General features: G+C 46.2%; 1 protein-coding gene and 1 non-coding gene across 3 annotated transcripts in view; one reads left to right on the forward strand and one right to left on the reverse strand.

The window, feature by feature from the left end:
- Positions 1 to 318: 318 nt before the first annotated feature.
- HTR4 (5-hydroxytryptamine receptor 4) overlaps positions 319 to 15,771 on the forward strand; it is a 384,896-nt gene continuing 369,443 nt past the window's right edge. For both annotated transcript variants that reach the window (XM_038772232.1, XM_038772233.1), the window contains exon 1: positions 319 to 573. The gene's annotated coding sequence lies outside the window, so the exon portion shown is untranslated. The remainder of the gene's footprint in view (positions 574 to 15,771) is intronic.
- On the reverse strand, positions 14,277 to 14,415 carry LOC119920586. Its single transcript, XR_005448319.1, has one exon. It is a non-coding gene; the product is annotated as a small nucleolar RNA SNORA7 (small nucleolar RNA).

Genomic DNA, 15,771 nt, shown 5'->3' on the forward strand with positions numbered 1-15,771 from the left:
GGACTGAGCCCACTGTTAGATTTCCCTAGAGCATGGTCTCAGTGTTATAATCTCCATGTTTCTTCCTCCTCTTCCCCAGCCTGAGTTTTGTAGTAGAAGTGGCACTAAGGAAGGGGGATGGGGGCCTGGAGCCAGCATCCTTCTGTCACCGTGTGCTCATTGGCTGCTCCGGAATGAATCGGTTTGCTGTAACGTAGTCGGGCAGCATGGGCTTTGAAAAACTGCTTCGGCACAGTGAAGGCTCCTGCCGCTGTCACCTCCTCTGCTCCTGTTGCCTCTCCTGCACAGATCGGCCCTTGGAAAGGCAGGTCTGGACACCTATTCCTCTAGTGGGGGAGAGCTGGGGCAAGGGAGGGGGCAGGAAAGACTGAGAAGAGCCCCTTCCCTGCAGCCTCTCCGAAGAAAGACCGGTCAGAATTTCCAGCGGCTAAAGGAGGGACGCCGTGGCTCCCAATTGCGGGTAAGAAGTTTCACCTCGACTTCCTCCGGTGCCGGCCCCCACCGAAATGATGAGGAGAAATACTTGAAGGACGATGCCATGTGTTGGGGATCTAGTCCTTTTTCACAGCAATGGTAAGGCTGTTTCCTTTCCCGTCTTCCCTGACTACTGTGTATTTGCTAGAAAGGCATCTTGAAGGAAAGGCAGCAGTCGGGAAAGTAGGGCTTCCCCCTCCTCCTTTTCCACGCGTCCTCTCCTCCTCTTCAACGGCTTTGCTTTCAGACAGCAGTGTGGCAGAATGAATAGGGCTCTGAAACCATCTCCGCTATTTCTGCCGTGAAAGGGTGCGGGATGTGTATGTGGTGTGTTTAGATTCCAGGGGGAACTCCTCATTCCTGTAATCTGCAGAGACTGCCCCGTGGCAGATGTCAGGTTAAAGAAGTTTTAAAGCCGTGTCAGAATGTTTCGGGGAGATCCTGCGATGTCCAAGAATTATTCTCCCCTGGGACCTGTGCTCTTAATTAAACTCAGGTTCGGAAGAGTGCATCCCGATACCCGGTTGGAAATCCAACAGAAATTTGTTCCGGCCCTTTTAGGGTGATCGTTCTTGCCATGTGATAAATCACCCTTCCACTTCATTGTGTAACAAATAGCTTTATTCAATATTTGTGCCAAAAGTGCACATGGTAACTGGCAACTGGCAAATTCTTTTCCTCTCTCCTTCCAATTTGTTTTGTAGTACTGAGCAATGCCGGGGCAAACCTAATATTTATAAACAAGAAAATGCTGCCCGTTTTGGTCTGTAAAGGGGACTGAGATGCCAGCTCTCTTCTAGCCTGTTCAGAGCCAACGCTGGCTTCGGGAATGGCTTTAATTGTTGGAAGAAAGGGAAGAAGGGAAGAGGAAGGAAAAAGGGGAGGGAGGACTAAAGAGAAAGGGAGGTGGTGAGAGGTAGGGATCCAATAGGTTTCTCTCTTCCCTCAACCTGAACAGTTTAAGAAATTGGCCTGGAAGGGCAGAATCACAGAAGCAGCATGGGCTAGTGGAAAGAGCATAGGCCTGAGTGTCAGAGAACCTGTGTTCTATTTCCGACTCCTCTACTTACCTGCTATGTGACCTTGGGCAAGTTACCTCATACCTCCCTCATCTTCAAAATATTAATAATAATAATGATAATAATGGTGGCATTTGTTAAGCACTTACTATGTGCCAAGCACTGTTCTAAGCGTTGAAAAAAGGTGATCAGGTTGTCCCATGGAGGGCTCACTTTACAGATGAGGTAACTAAGGCACAGAGAAGTGAAGTGATTTGCCCCAAAACACACAGCTGACAATGGATATTCAATATCTGTTCTCTCTTCTACTTAGACCGTGAGCCCCATGTGGGACCTGATGAGCTTGTATCTACCCTGGCACTTAGTACAGTGCTCAGCCCATAGCAAACACTTAACAGATACCACGATTATTATTATTACTGTTATTATCAGAATCAATCAAGCGGAGAGATGCTATTGGAAGACTCATAGATATACCCTAAATGGATAAAGGCAGCAGGGACAAGTCTTAGCAGGGTAAGTGCATTTACTAAGCACTTACATTGTGCACAGTATTGGAAGGAGAGAACTGGGGTTAGTGCTAATTCTGGGAGGAGTTTGGCACCTCAGGCTCACCATCTCGCCAATGAGGCATGGAGTGGCAAATGGCCCGAGGGCCTCATCTTCTGCCAGGTTCTCTGCATTTACTTCAGGAAGAAAGTCTCACTCCAGAAGGAAAGGGAGGTCACAACCACTGGGAAATGTTATCTTGAATGACTTTTCCCGTTCCAAATGCCTGTGTTGCCGTTCTGATTTGATTCAGTGGTTCCCGAGCTTATGGCTTCCCAATTCCTTTCCTGAGAAAAAAGCATGGGGTTCCTCATATGGTTGGGTGGTTCATATGGAAAGAGCTCTCAGCCCACAGAAATAACGATTCATAGCAGCCGAGGGAAGACAGCCAAGCAAAGCACTCTCCTGCAATGGACCGTTTCCTTTTTTTATTATGGCATTAATTAAGCGTGTACTATGTGCCAAACACTGTTCTAAGCACTGGAGTAGATACAGTCCCTGTCCCATTTTGATCTTACAGTTTAATAATAATAATAAGTGATATTTATTAAGAGCTTGCTATGTATCAGGCACTGTACTAAGTGCTGGGGTGGATATAAAGTAAATCAGGTTGGACATGGTCCCTGTACTCACAGTCTCAACCTCGCTTTTACGGATGAGGTAACTTAGGCATAGAGAAGTGAGTGCCCTCCCTCCACACAACGCCAAGCTAGCTCGCTTCCTCTCAAAGCCCTATTGAGAGGTCACCTCCTCCAGGAGGTTTTCCCACACTGAGCCCCCTTTTTCCTCTCCTCCTCCTCATCGCCCCAACCCTATTCCCTTCCCCTCCCCACAGCACTTGTATACATTTGTGCAGATTTATTACTCTATTTATTTTACTTGTCCATATTTACTACTGTATTTATTTTGTTAATGATGTGCATAGAGCTGTAATTCTATTTATTCTGACGGTCTTGACACCTGTCTACATGGTTTGTTTTGTTGTCTGTCTCCCCCTTCTAGACTGTGAGCCCGTTGTTGGGTAGGGACTGTCTCCATATGTTGCCGACTTGTACTTCCCAAGTGCTTAGTACAGTGTTCTGCACATAGTAAGCGCTCAATAAATACAATTGAATGAATGAATGAAAAGTGAAGTGATTTGCCCGAGGTTGCCCAAGCAGTCAAGTACCGGAGTCAGGATTAGAACCCATGACCTTCTGACTCAGGCCCATGCTCTAGCCACTAGAGCACAAGTCACCAGGCTGCTTCTCCTGTTAAAAGGAAGAGCAGGTATTTAATCCCCATTTTGCAGAGGAGACAACCGAGGCACAGAGAAGTTAAGTGAGTTACCCAAAGTCACCCAGCAGGCAACTGACAGAGTCGGGATTAGAATCCAGATTCTCCAACTCCTTGGCCCGTGCTCTTTCCACTAGGCCATGTTGCTTCTCTAATGTGTTTTCCGACGCATTTCTGTACCTTCTGAATCAGAAAATGGCTTATCAATTGTTTCTCTGCACCTGCATGAGTTACCTCTCTGTAAGATATCCTGCCAGCCAAAAAAGCATGGCAAGCTTTTCACAGGTCAAAGGCAAATGGAGTTGAGGGAGCTGTGGGGAAAGAAGGAGATTTTTCTGCCTTGCTTTCTTTAGAGGACATGTTGTGGGTAGAACTACGGACTTTCTTTTTGGCCACCCGCCTTTATTTCATTTCATCAAAGAGAAGGAGTTCCCCGTGCAGGGTTCTAATCTGGCCAAGATGTTTGTGTCACCTGGTTTCCACGTCCCTTATTGATGACCTGAATAGAGAGTTGGAATTTTGCATCTCCTTTCCATCACCTCTTAGGTTCTGAGACTTTTAATAGATCACGACCTTGTAAATGAACAATCCTTGAGGCACAGAGGACTAGAAAAATGCTTAGGTGGTGGGCCAGTAGAAATAGTTACCTCTAATTCAATTTGCCCTCACAAGACTGGTTGCGTGGGTGTTAGTGAAACCTGCCCTGTAATATTATTGGCTGATAAGTGTATCCACAGAAGCATTCACAGGCCTCTTTGTTGTAAGGGTGAGATGGAGATGGAGGGAGAGTGAGAATTAGGGGCAGCCCTGGGGGTGGCCCCATCTTCTGCAGAGAAAAATTGATTGTGGCAGGAATGAGGTGAAAATTTCATAGGCTGCTGAAAATGACTGTGGGCCGATTGGTTTTGCAAATATGATTTGATAGCAGGAACCTGTTGACTCTTGAATGTATGCTGCCCTTCTTATTACTTTTCAGCATTTAAGAGCGTTTCTACTGTCCAGGGGAAGGAGGAGATTGGTGAGTTGGAAAAGGTTTGCCCTGATTAGAAACAGGTGTCAGCCCCCAGGGACAGAAAGACATGGTGCTCTGATGCTTATCAAGTCAGGTGGAACTGGCTCACCCTGATAATAATGATAACAATAATATTAGTTAAGCACTTAATTACTTACCAAGTGCTGGGGTCGATATGACACAATTAGATTAGACATCGTCCCGGTCCCCTCACGTGACTCACAGTCTAAGGGGGAAAGAGAACAGGTCTTTAATCCCCATTTTATGAATGAGGGAAGTGAAGCACAGAAATGTGAAGTGACTTCCCCAGGGTCACACAACAGGCAGGCGGCAGAGCTGGGATTAGAACCCAAGTCTCCTGATTCCCAGTTCCATCCACTGGACCATGCTGCTTCCTGCTGAGGCTCTCCGCCCTGCCCTGCCTCATGGAAAAAGAGCCTGGGGGTAGGGTGAAGAGAACGCCAACAGGTCCTGAAATTCTCCCTCCATCTAGATGTGGCATCCCAATGCAGTCCCGAGACAGCTGAACTAGAAGAAAGGTTCAGAGGGAGTGGGGGGGGGGGGGGTGTCTCAAAGTCAAATCAGAACATGAGCCCAGGAGTCAGAGGAACTGGCTTCTAATCCTAGCTTCTTTCACTTGTCTGCTGTGGGACTTCGGGCAAGTCACTTCACTTCTCTGTGCCTCAGTTACCTAATGTGTAAAATGAGGATTAAGACTGTGAGCCCCACGTGGGACAGAGAGTTAAGACTGGGAGCCCCATGTGGGACAGAGACTGTGTCCAAAGTGTTTAGCTTTTATCTACCCCAGGGCTTAGTAGAGAGCTTGGCACATAGTAAGCGCTTAAAGCAGCGTGGCTCAGTGGAAAGAGCACGGACTTTGGAGTCCGAGGTCATGGGTTCAAATCCTGGTTCCACCAATTGTCAGCTGTGTGACTTTGGGCAGGTCACTTAACTTCTTTGTGTCTCAGTTACCTCATCTGTAAAATGGGGATTAAGACTGTGAGCCCCCTGTGGGCACCTATATGTTGCCAACTTGTACTTCCCAAGCGCTTAGTACAGTGCTCTGCACACAGTAAGCGCTCAATAAATACGATTGATTGATTGATTGATAACCTGATCACCTTGTAACCTCCCCAGCGCTTAGAACAGTGCTTTGCACATAGTAAGCACTTAATAAATGCTATTATTATTATTATTATTATTAACAAATGCCATAAAAAAATCCCACATCCCACCTTCCCCTAGTCTCAGTCAGGAACAACCTGACCATGTAGACAAACTAAGCATTCGAGTAGCAAGAAACAGTGGGGAACCAAGATATGGGGGAGAGTACCTGACCTGACAATGGGGAGAGACACAGAGAGAGACAGAAACAGAGAGCTAGGAAGCACAAAAGAGCACGTGGATGAGAGAAAATAAGTGGGGGAGTTTGAACGAGAGAACGAGGGAGGAGTGGGATAGTGCACAGGTTAGTTAACGAGTGGGAGAGTTGGCATTCATTCCCCCATTTGAAGCCCACCCAACTCCCACCCTGCCTCACTGTCCCACTTATTAAATGCATCTGCACCTTGTGTTCACTTTCTTCTAGACTGTGAGCCCACTGTTGGGTAGGGACCGTCTCTACATGTTGCCAACTTGTACTTCCCAAGCGCTTAGTACAGTGCTCTGCACACAGTAAGCGCTCTATAAATACGATTGAATGAATGAATATAGATGATATTTAATCGGTTTCTCCCCACCTGTTCTCCTCCCAATCTATCATTCAGTGGCATTTACTGAGCACTTACTCTGTTCAGAACAGTGTATTAAGCTCTTGGAGGAGTGCAATAGAGTTGATAAACGTGATCCCTTTCCTCAGGGAGCTGTTGATCTACCCCATCCTCAGGAGCTAAGGTCAGCGTAAATCCAGGCTGGCACCGGAGGGGAAGCTCTGAATTTCCCCTTCCATTTCTCTGAGGTGCCCGGTCTCCTCCGGGTCAGTTTGGGTTGGCTCAGCTAGACAAGAGGGCACTATGCCTGGGTGTCGCCAACCCTGGCTGGCAAAACTTCAACTTTGATGGGCAAACCTGAAGAGAAAGAGAGAGACGGAAAGAAGAGAGGAGAGAGAGAGAAGATAGAGGAGACAGAGGGAGAAGAAAGAGAGAAGGAAGAGAAAGAGAGAGAGACTCAGAGGAAGTACTCCCACAGAGAGCTGTCTCCGTCTCTTCCTGCCTCGGATAGTCTGATCCTATGACTTTGCACGCTTCACTGTTGGTTTGGGTCTAACAAGGTTGGCCCGTTTTAGAAGGCACATCTTGGATCCTTCTTATGTGCTAGCAAAACATAAAAACCTTAAATAGACCAACATTCTGGGTGGGGAAACGATCACCAGCTGTGTCACCTTGGGAGAGTCGCTTGAGTTGCCAAGTGCTTCAGATGCTTCACCTGTAAAATAATAATAATAATGATGATAATGATGGCATTTGTTAAGCGCTTACTACGTGCCACATACTGTTCTAAATGCTGGGGTATGTTGCCAACTTGTACTTCCCAAGCAGTTAGTACAGTACAGTGCAGAGCACACAGGAAGTGCTCGATTGAATGAATGAATGAGGTAATCAGGTTGTCCCACGTGGGGCTCGCAGTCTTAATCCTCAATTTTTTACAGATGAGGTCACTAGGGCACAGAGAAGTGAAGTGACATGCCCAAGGTCACACAGGAGACAAGTGGCAGAGCCAGGATTAGAACCCACGTCCTCCGACTCCCAAACCTGTGCTCTTTCCACTAAGCCACGCTGCTTCAATACCCATTCTCACTCCTACTTGGTCTGTGAGTCCCAGGTGGCACAGATGCTGTGTTTAACTTAATTGTTGCTGTCTTATGCTGTTGAGTCGTGTCCTACCCATAGCGACGCCATAGACACATCTCTCCCAGAACGCCCCGCTTCCATCTGCAATCAATCTGGTAGTGGATCCATAGAGTTTTCTTGCTAAAAAATACAGAAGTAGTTTACCATCGCCTCCTTCTGCACAGTAAACGAGCCTCTGCCCTCAACTCTCCCCTGGGGTGCCGCTGCTGCCAACTTGTACTTCCCAAGCGCTTAGTACAGTGCTCTGCACACAGTAAGCGCTCAATAAATACGATTGATTGATTGATTGAATGAATGCTGCCCGGCACAGGGGAGTTTTGACTTGTAGCAGATGGCCTTCCACTCACTAGCCACTGCCCGAGCTAGGAATGGAATGGACAGGCCTCTGCTTGACTCTCCCTCCTGTAGTCGTGACTGGTAGAGGACTGGAAACTCATTCATTCATTCATTCATTCAATCGTATTTATTGAGCGCTTACTGTGTGCAGAGCACTGTACTAAGCACTTGGGAAGTACAAGTTGGCAACATATAGAGACACTCTCCAAGTGTGACCTTGAGAGGGCTTGACTTAATTATACCTTTTATCTACCCCACAACTTTGCATAGTGCTTGGCATATAATAAGCGCTTAACGAATACCATCATTATTCATCGTTACTATTATTATTGGTATAAGAAGTGTCCATCTAGGCATTTGGCTCCTGGAACTTTACAAGCCCCTCTATTCTTTTCCCAACCAATTCCCTTCTGATGTCTAGTCCTATCCTGACGAGTATGAGCCCCCCAGGGGGGACAGGGATGATGCCTAATTCATTCATTAATAATAATAATAATAAATAGTGGCATTTATTAAGTGCTTACTATGTGCAAAGCACTGTTCTAAGCGCTGGGGTGGTTGCAAGGTGATCAGGTTGTCCCACGGGGGGCACACAGTCTTCATGCCCATTTTACAGATGAGGGAACTGAGGCCCAGAGAACTGAAGTGAATTGCCCAAAGTCACACAGCTGGCACGTGGTGGAGCCGGGATTTGAACCCACGACCTCTGACTCCAAAGCCCTTGCCTTTTCCACTGAGCCACGCTGATTCTCTTCATTCATTCATTCAATCGTATTTATTGAGCACTTACTGTGTGCAGGGCGCACCGGTGTACTCCCTCCCAGTGTTTAACACAGTGCTCTGCACACAGTAAGTGCTTAATAAATATTACTGCTACTACCGTTCTCAGAGAAAGGTCCATCGTGATGCGCTGCTCTGCCTTTTTGGTACGAGGCTTCCAGATGTGCATCGGAGAATGTGCAACCGGACAGAGGTCTCCTCAGCCACCGTGGGAGGTTCAGCGTGTATTTGTGTCTGCGGAGGGGAGCCGACATGTGAATCTGAGAGGCAGTCAACCTCAATCGGGGACGATGTGTAATTCCATTAGCCTTCTTGTTATTAGACCCAATAATTTCATTTCAGGAAGGCAAAAATCCCGGCAAATTAGAGTAGAGCAGTAGACACATAGCTTCCAGAGGAAGACGCACCCCCTAGCCTTTAGTAGGAGCTAAATTAATTTACGAAGAGTTATTAAAAAATGACAAATTGAGCGTATTAGTTTTATGTAATAAAAGAAGAAGTTAGCATAAAATAATGGGCGTTCCAGACTGCTTTTCTAAAAGCACCTTAGCCATTCCCACTGTTGGGTAGGGACTGTCTCTATATGTTGCCAACTTGTACTTCCCAAGCGCTTAGTACAGTGCTCTGCACACAGTAAGCGCTCAATAAATATGATTGATTGATTCTCGGGAGGGTGGGATTGAAGGGGAAGAGGAAAGCCGGTCGGTTACATTATTTTGTTCTCCAGGGTCATGAAACCCAGTAGAGTCTGTTCCAGTTGGTCATTCATTCATTCATTCATTCATTCAGTCGTATTTACTGAGCGCTTACTCTGTGCAGAGCACTGTACTAAGCGCTTGGGAAGTACAAGTTGGACAGAAGCCAACTCAGCTGGAGATGGTTATTTGGGAGATCCCAATTTGATCTCTGTTCTCCCAACTGTTAATATGCTTTCTGGGAGATGGGTGAGGTAAAGAGTCCTAAAAGTAGAAAGTAAAGGAAATGTGCAGGTGCTTACAATCAATCAATCAATCATATTGGTAGAGGGCTTACTGTGCGCAGAACACTGTGCTAAGTGCTTGGGAGAGCACAATACAATAAAGGTGGTAGATGCAATCCCTGCCTTCAAGGAGTTTGCAGTCTAGTGGAACCTCCACCACCAAGGGCAGACCCCAGTTCAACTCTCTGACTTTTTGCTTATTATGGGCAGGGAACCCTTCTGCCGACTTTGCAGAAGCACTTAGTAATAATAATAATAATAATAATGACATTTATTAAGCGCTTACTATGAGCAAAGCACTGTTCTAAGCGCTGGGGAGGTTACGAGGTGATCAGGTTGTCCCATGGGGGGCTCACAGTCTTCATCCTCATTTTACAGATGAGGGAACTGAGGCCCAGAGAAGTTAGGTGACTTGCCCAAAGTCACACAGCTGACAATTGGTGGAGCTAGGATTTGAACCCATGACCTCTGACTCCAAAGCCCTGGCTCTTTCCACTGAGCCACGCTGCTTCTCTTAGTACAGTGTTCTACGCACAGTAAGTGCTCAATAAATACAAAGGATTGATTGATTTTGCAAGGGGAGAGACTTGAGCTGATTTCTTCCCTGAGACCATTCCTATTTCCAGGCCCTGACAGGGCCCACAGGGGAGACTGTCTTAACAGTAGTAATAATAGTAATAATAGTGGGATTAAGTGCTTATTATGTGCCAAACACTGTACTATGGGCTGGGATAGATAGAAGATAGTCAGGTACCACATACAGGTCACATTCTAAGTAGCAGGGAGCACAGGTATTAAATCCCCATTGGGCAGATGAGGGAACTGAGGCACAGAGAAGTGAAATGACTGGCCCAAACTCACACAGCAGGTAAATTGTCCAGCTAGGATTAGAATTTACATCCTCCAACCCCAGGCCCAGGCACTTTCCACTTGGCCACACTGCTCCTTTGTCCTGGGGCCTGAAAGAGTGCTTGGGCATCCTTTGACCTCAGCCCCCCTCCACCCCTCCCCATCCCACACTACAGGGGGAAATTTGACAATCTTTTTAACTTCACAACCATTCTGGTGTCCAAGTTGCCAAATCCTGTTCTGCCTTTCAGATGCAACCTACTGCTGGCTTCAACCCCATACCCACGTTTCAGTATCCAGAGCTCTGGGCTCTCCCACACACTCACTGTAGCCACAAAAATAATGATAATTAATAATTATGGTAATTGTTGAGTGCTTACTGTGTGCCAGGCACTGTACTAAGCACTGGGGTGGATACAAGCAAATCGGTTTGGACACAGTCCCTTGTCCCACCTGGGGCTGACAGTCTCAATCCCCATATTATTCATCCGTTCATTCAATCATATACAGTGCTCTGCACACAGTAAGCTCTCAATAAATACGATTGCTGATGATGATGCAAAACACTGTACTATTCATTCATTCATTCATTCAATCGTATTTATTGAGCGCTTACTGTGTGCAGAGCACTGTACTAAGCACTTGGGAGGTACAAGTTGGCAACATATAAAGATGGCCTCTACCCAACAGCGGGCTCACAGTCTAGAAGGGGGAGACAGACAATAAAACAAAACATATTAACAAAATAAAATAAATAGAATAAATATGTACAAGTAAAATAAATAGAGTAATAAATCTGTACAAACATATATACAGGTGCTGTGGGGAGGGGAAGAAGGTAAGGCGGGGGGGAGGGGGAGGGGGAGGAGGGGGAGAGGAAAGAGGGGGGAAAGACGAGGTAACCAAGGCACAAAGAAGTGAAGTGACTTGACCAAGGTCACACAGCAGACAAGTGGCAGAGCCGAGATGAGAATAATAATAATAATAATGATGGCATTTATTAAGCGCTTACTATGTGCAAAGCACTGTTCTAAGCACTGGGGAGGTTACGAGGTGATCAGTTTGTCCCCCGGGGGCACACAGTCTTCATCCCCATTTTACAGTTGAGGGAACTGAGGCCCAGAGAAGTGAAGCAACTTGCCCAAAGTCACACAGCTGACAATTGGTGGAGCCGGGATTTGAACCCATGACCTTTGAGTCCACAGCCCGGGCTCTTTCCACTGAGCCACGCGGAGAGCCTATGACCTTCTGAATCCCAGGCCCGCAGTCTATCCACTAGGCCTTGCTGCTTCTCGCATTTCCTCCCAATCAGGCACATTCCCACCCCGACAATGAGTTGCTCTCTTTCTCTCATGAATCCACATCCTGGACACTTCACGTTCCCATCCATTTGTTTGCTCTTAGACGCACACACACACACACACAAGCACATCTACAGTCATTCCAAATGCACTTTGGCATTTATTAAAGTTCCATCTCCCTTCCCTCACCTTCTTATTACAGTGTGGCTCAGTGGAAAGAGCCCGGGCTTTGGAGTCGGAGGTCGTGGGTTCAAATCCCGGCTCCGCCACTCGTCAGCTGTGTGACTCTGGGCAAGTCACTTCACTTCTCTGGGCCTCAGTTCCCTCATCTTTAAAATGGGGGGTGAAGACTGTGAGCCCCCCGTGGGACGACCTCGTCACCTTGTAACCTCCCCAGCACTTAGAACAGTGCTTTGCACATAGTAAGCACTTAATAAATGCCATTATTATATTACAGAGAAGCAGCGTAGTCCAGTGGATAGAGCATGAGCCTGGAAGACAGAAGGACCTGGGTTGTAATCCCAGCTCTTCCCACTTATCTGCTGCGTGACCTTGAGTGGGTCATTTATCTTCTCTGTATCTCAGCTACTTCATCTGTAAAATGGGGACTAAGATCATGAGCCCCTAGTGGGACAGTGCCTAGCATGTAGTAAGCGCTTAGCAAATACCACCATTGTTGTAGTTCCACTCTTTCTCTCCTAATCTCTCTGATTCATTCCCACATTCACTCATTTATTCATTCAATCGTATTTATTGAGCACTTACTCTGTGCAGAGCACTGTACTTAGTGCTTGGGAAGTCCAAGTTGGCAACATATAGAGACGGTCCCTACCCAACAACAGATTCACAGTCTAGAAGGGGGAGACAGACAACAAAACAAAACAAAACCAACATATTTTCCAGTCATTCACTCATTCATTCAATTGTATTTATTGAGTGCTTACTGTGTGCAGAGCACTGTGCTAAGTGCTTGGGAAGTACAAGTTGGCAACATATAGAGACGGCCCCTACCCAACAGCGGGCTCACAGTCTAGAAGGGGGAGACAGACAAAAAAACAAAACAAAACCAACATATTTTCCATTCATTCACTCATTCATTCAATTGTATTTATTGAGTGCTTACTGTGTGCAGAGCACTGTGCTAAGTGCTTGGGAAGTACAAGTTGGCAACATATAGAGACGGTCCCTACCCAACAGCGGGCTCACAGTCTAGAAGGGGGAGACAGACAACAAAACAAAACATATTAATAAAAAACCAAAACAAAACAAAACCAACTTATTTTCCAGGACAATGTCCCTCCCTCAGTCTGCCAATGGGGCAGGCAGGTGGCTCGCCTACTTGTTTAGCAATGGCAGCAGAAGTACCAGTAATAATAATAATAATGATGATGGCATTTATTAAGTGCTTACTATGTGCAAAGCACTGTTCTAAGCACTGGGGAGGTTATAATCAATTGTATTTAATGAGCACTTACTGTGTGCAGAGCACTGTACTAAGCACTTAGGAAGTACAAGTTGGCAACATATAGAGATGGTCCCTACCCAACAGTGGGCTCACAGTCTAGAAGGGGGAGACAGACAACAAAACCAAACATATTAACAAAGTAAAATAAATAGAATAGATATGTACAAGTAAAATAAATGGAGTAATAAATCTGTACAAACATATATACATCTATACAGGTGCTGTGGGGAGGGTAAGGAGGTAAGGTGTGGGGGATGGAGAGGGGAAAGAGGGGGAGAGGAAGGAGGGGGCTCAATCTGGGAAGGCCTCCTGGAGGAGGTGAGCTCTCAGTAGGGCCTTGAAGGGATGAGGTTGTCCCACGGGGGGCTCACAGTCTTAATCCCCATTTTACAGATGAGGAAACTGAGGCCCAGAGAAGTGAAGTGACTTGCCCAGAGTCACACAGCTGACAATTGGCAGAGCTGGGATTTGAACCTTCCTCTCCCCATCATCTCCCTTTCCATCCCCCCCGTCTTACCTCCTTCCCTTCCCCACAGCACCTGTATATATGGATATATGTTTGTACAGATTTATTACTCTATTTTACTTGTACATATCTATCCTATTTATTTTATTTTGTTAATACTTTTGGTTTTGTTCTCTGTCTCCCCCTTCTAGACTGTGAGCCCTCTGTTGGGCAGGGACTGTCTCTATCTGTTGCCAACTTGTACTTCCCAAGTGCTTAGTACAGTGCTCTGCACACAGTAAGCGCTCAATAAATACGACTGATTGAATACGATTGATTGATTGAACCCACAGCCTCTGACTCCAAAGCCCATGCTCTTTTCCACTGAGCCACGCTGCTTCCCCATAGTAGTAGTCGTAGTACTAATAGTATTTATTAAGTGTCGAGTCGTCTCCGACCCACAGTGATGTCAATGGACACATCTCACAATGGACACATCTCACATCACACAATGGAAGCAGCGTGGCTCAGTGGAAAGAGCGCGGGCTTGGGAGTCAGAGGTCATGGGTTTGAATCCCCCCTCCCCCACATGTCTGCTGTGGGACCTTGGGCAAGTCACCTCACTTCTCTGTGCCTCAGTTCCCTCATCTGTAAAATGGGGATTAGACTGTGAGCCCCACATGGGACACTCTCATCTCCTTGTGTTCCCCCCAGTGCTTAGAACAGTGCTTTGCACATAGTAAGCGCTTAACAAATACCAACATTATTATTATCTCTCCCAGAACCCCCCACCTCCATCTGCAATCGTCTGGTAGTGGATCCAGAGAGTTTTCTTGGTAAAAATAAGGTAGTGGTTTACCACGGCCTCCGTCCACACAGTAGGCTTGAGTCTCCGCCCTCGACTCTCTCCGGCGCCGCTGCTGCCCAACGCAAGTGAGTTTTGACTTGTAGCCGATGGCCTTCCACTTGCTAGCCACTGGCCAAGCTAGAAATGGAATGGGTTAGGCCTCTACTTGACTCTCCCTCCCATAGTCGAGACTGGTAGAGACCTGGAAACTCTCCAGATGCGACTCTGAGAGGGGAACACATGAGTACTGTGTACTAAACGCTGGGAAAGAAGATACAGTTAGGAAGTAGACATGAACCCTGACTTGCAAGAGGGTCACAATCTATGACTATAGTTGTGTAGTCTCAGAATAGCCGGAGCAATGAAACACTAAGGCATTAAACCGGCATGAGGATCAAGTACAAATGTGCAATATACAAAATTGGGTAGGGACTATCTCTATATGTTGCCAACTTGTACTTCCCAAGCGCTTAGTACAGTGCTCTGCACACAGTAAGCGCTCAATAAATACAATTGATGATGAAATAAAATCAAAATCCAGGAGGGAGCTTTTGTTTCAAAACCAGATGGGGTGCAAATGTGGCCACGGGGATGACCAGAAGCAAGGGAATTGTCCCTCCCTGTGCACTGCATGAGAAGCAGCAGTGGCAAGAACTATTTACTATTTTACTTGTACATATCTGTTCTATTATTGTATTTTGTTAATATGTTTGGTTTTGTTCTCTGTCTCCCCCTTCTAGACTGTGAGCCTGCTGTTGGGTAGGGACTGTCTCTATATGTTGCCAACTTGTACTTCCCAAGCGCTTAGTACAGTGCTCTGCACACAGTAAGCACTCAATAAATATGATTGATTGATTGATATTATATTTATTTCATTTTGTTAATATGTTTGGTTTTGTTCTCTGTCTCCCCCTTCTAGACTGTGAGCCCACTGTTGGGTAGGGAATGTCTCTATATGTTGCCAACTTGTACTTCCCAAGCGCTTAGTACAGTGCTCTGCACACAGTAAGCGTTCAATAAATACAATTGATTGATTGATTGAGTACAGTGCTCTGCACACAGTAAGCGCTCAATAAATACGATTGATTGATATTCTATTTATTTTACTTTGTTAATATGTTTTGTTCAGTTGTCTGTCTCCCCCTTCTAGACTGTGAGCCCACTGTTAGGTAGGGACTGTCTCTATATGTTGACAACTTGTACTTCCCAAGCGCTTAGTACAGTGCTCTGCACACAGTAAGCATTCAATAAATACATTTGATTGATTGATTGATATTCTATTTATTTTATTTTGTTAATATGTTTTGCTTAGTTGTCTGTCTCCCCCTTCTAGACTGTGAGCCCGCTGTTGGGTAGGGACCATCTCTTTATGTTGCCAACTTGTACTTCCCAAGTGCTTAGTACAGTGTTCTGTACTCGGTAAGCGCTCATTAAATACGATTGAATGAATGAAGAACGCGTACATGGGAGCCAGAGGATGTGGGTTCTAATCCTGGCTCCGCCACTTGTCATTCATTCACTCTTTCAATTGTACTGATTGAGCGCTTACCATGCGCAGAGGACTGTACTAAGCACTTGGGAAAATACAACA

The sequence above is a fragment of the Tachyglossus aculeatus genome, chromosome X1 (assembly GCF_015852505.1).
Source record: "Tachyglossus aculeatus isolate mTacAcu1 chromosome X1, mTacAcu1.pri, whole genome shotgun sequence".
NCBI classification, from domain to species: domain Eukaryota; kingdom Metazoa; phylum Chordata; class Mammalia; order Monotremata; family Tachyglossidae; genus Tachyglossus; species Tachyglossus aculeatus.